Here is a 2,948-nt window from a genome sequence, read left to right as displayed (position 1 = left end):
CTAAGCATTAAAGAATTCTAAGTTTGGTGTCTTGCATGTTTTCTTTGCATTAAAAATTTTTCAAAAATATGTTCTTGATGTTCATCATGACATTCAAAGTGTTCTTGGTGTTCATCTTGACATTCATAGCATTCTTGCATGCATCACATGTTTTGATCTAAAAATTTCATGCATTGCATTTTTTTGTGTTTTTCTCTCTCATCATAAAAATTCAAAAATCAAAAAAATATCTTTCCCTTTTTCTCTCATCAAATTCGAAAATTTGGATTGACTTTTTCAAAAATTTTTAAAATCAAATTGTTTCTCATGAGTCAAATCAAATTTTCAATTTGAAAATCTTATCTTTTTCAAAATCTTTTTCAAAAATAAAATCTTTTTCAAAATTCTTAGTTATTTTCGAAAATTCCAAAAATATTTTTCAAAAATCTTTTTCTTATTTTTATACCAAATTTTCGAAAATAACATAATCAATTAATGTTTTGATTCAAAAATTTGAAGTTTGTTACTTGCTTGTTAAGAAAGATTCAAACTTTAAGTTCTAGAATCATGTCTTATGATTTCTTATGAATCAAGTCATTAATTGAGATTTTAAAAATCAAATCTTTTTCAAAAACTAATTTCTATCATATCTTTTCAAAAATATCTTCTCATCTTATCTTTTTCAAAAATATCTTTTCAAAATATCTTTCCTAACCTCCTAACTTCCTATCTTTTCAAAATTTGTTTCAACTAACTAACTAACTTTTTGTTTGTTTCTTAACTTTTTCAAAACTACCTAACTAACTCTCTCTCTCTCTAATTTTCGAAAATATCTCCCCTCTTTTTCAAAAATTTCCTTTTTATTAACTAATTATTTTTATTTTTAAATTTTAAAAATTTTTCGAAAATTTCTAACATTTTTCAAAAACCATTTTTCAAAAATCACTAACTCTTTTTCAAAATAATTTTCGAAAATTATCCCTCCCCCATCCTATTCTATTCATTCATTCATATCCTAACATCTCATCTCACATCTCTTCCATCCGTACAGTTGTGTTTCTTCCTTTACATCACATTCTTTGTCTCCCCCTCTTTTCTTCCACTCACAAAGGGATCCCTATACTGTGGTATAAAGGATCTCTATTATTATTATTATTTTTCTGTGCCTTCTTCTTTGTCATATGAGCAGGAGCAAGGATAAGAACATTCTTGTGGAAGCAGATCAAGAACCTGAAAGGACTCTGAAGAAAAAATTAAGAGAAGCTAAAATACAACAATCCAGAGATAACCTTTCAGAAATTTTCGAAACAGGAAAAGGAGATGGCAGCCGAAAATAATAATAATATAAGGAAGATGCTTGGTGACTTCACTACACCTAATTCCAATTTATATGGAAGAAGCATCTCCATTCCTGCCATTGGAGCAAACAACTTTGAGCTGAAACCTCAATTAGTTTCTCTGATGCAGCAGAACTGCAAGTTTCATGGACTTCCATCTGAAGATCCTTTTCAGTTCTTAACTGAATTCTTGCAGATATGTGATACTGTTAAGACTAATGGAGTAGATCCTGAAGTCTACAGGCTCATGCTTTTCCCTTTTGCTGTACGAGACAGAGCTAGATTATGGTTGGATTCTCAACCCAAAGACAGCCTGAACTCTTGGGATAAGCTGGTCACGGCTTTCTTAGCCAAGTACTTTCCTCCTCAAAAGCTGAGCAAGCTTAGAGCTGATGTTCAAACCTTCAGACAGAAAGAAGGTGAATCTCTCTATGAAGCTTGGGAAAGATACAAACAGTTGACCAAAAAGTGTCCTTCTGACATGCTTTCAGAATGGACCATCCTGGATATATTCTATGATGGTTTATCTGAGCTATCAAAGATGTCACTGGACACTTCTGCAGGTGGATCCATTCACCTAAAGAAAACGCCTGCAGAAGCTCAAGAACTCATTGACATGGTTGCTAATAACCAGTTCATGTACACTTCTGAAAGGAATCCTGTGAGTAATGGGACGCCTATGAAGAAGGGAGTTCTTGAAGTTGATACTCTGAATGCCATATTGGCTCAGAATAAAATATTGACTCAGCAAGTCAATATGATCTCTCAGAGTCTGCATGGAATGCAAGCTGCATCCAACAGTACTCAAGAGGCTTCTTCTGAAGAAGAAGCTTATGATCCTGAGAACCCTGCAATAGCAGAGGTAAATTACTTAGGTGAACCTTATGGAAACACCTATAACTCAACATGGAGAAATCATCCAAATTTCTCATGGAAGGATCAAAAGCCTCAACAAGGCTTTAATAATGGTGGAAGAAACAGGTTTAGCAATAGCAAGCCTTTTCCATCATCAACTCAGCAACAGACAGAGAACTCTGAACAAAATGCTTCTAATTTAGCAAATCTAGTCTCTGATCTATCTAAGGCCACTGTAAGTTTCATGAATGAAACAAGGTCTTCCATTAGAAATCTGGAAGCACAAGTGGGCCAGCTGAGTAAAAGGAACACTGAAACCCCTCCCAGTACTCTCCCAAGCAATACAGAAGAGAACCCAAAAGGAGAGTGCAAGGCCATTGACATAAGCGCCATGGCCGAACCTCTGAGGAGAGGAGAGGACGTGAATCCCAAGGAGGAGGACCTCCTGGGACGTCCAGTGATCAATAAGGAGCTTCCCTCTGAGGAACCAAAGGACTCTGAGGCTCATCTAGAGACCATAGAGATTCCATTGAACCTCCTTATGCCCTTCATGAGCTCTGATGAGTATTCCTCTTCTGAAGAGAATGAGGATGTCACTGAAGAGCAAACTGCCAAGTTTCTTGGTGCAATCATGAAGCTGAATGCCAAATTGTTTGGCATTGATGATTGGGAAGTTGAACCTCCCTTGTTCATCAATGAACTAAGTGATCTGGACCAACTGACATTGCCTCAGAAGAGACAGGATCCTGGAAAGTTCATAATACCCTGTACCATAGG

General features: G+C 35.4%; 1 non-coding gene across 1 annotated transcript; it reads right to left on the bottom strand.

The window, feature by feature from the left end:
* Positions 1-1,695: 1,695 nt before the first annotated feature.
* Positions 1,696-1,803, bottom strand: LOC112725569 (small nucleolar RNA R71). The gene has a single exon (XR_003164669.1). It is a non-coding gene; the product is annotated as a small nucleolar RNA R71 (small nucleolar RNA).
* Positions 1,804-2,948: the final 1,145 nt, after the last annotated feature.

This window comes from Arachis hypogaea, chromosome 11 (genome assembly GCF_003086295.3).
Source record: "Arachis hypogaea cultivar Tifrunner chromosome 11, arahy.Tifrunner.gnm2.J5K5, whole genome shotgun sequence".
In the NCBI taxonomy this organism is placed as follows: domain Eukaryota; kingdom Viridiplantae; phylum Streptophyta; class Magnoliopsida; order Fabales; family Fabaceae; genus Arachis; species Arachis hypogaea.
The sequence above is the reverse complement of the archived record's forward strand: the minus strand, read 5'-3'. Positions and strand labels throughout refer to the sequence as shown.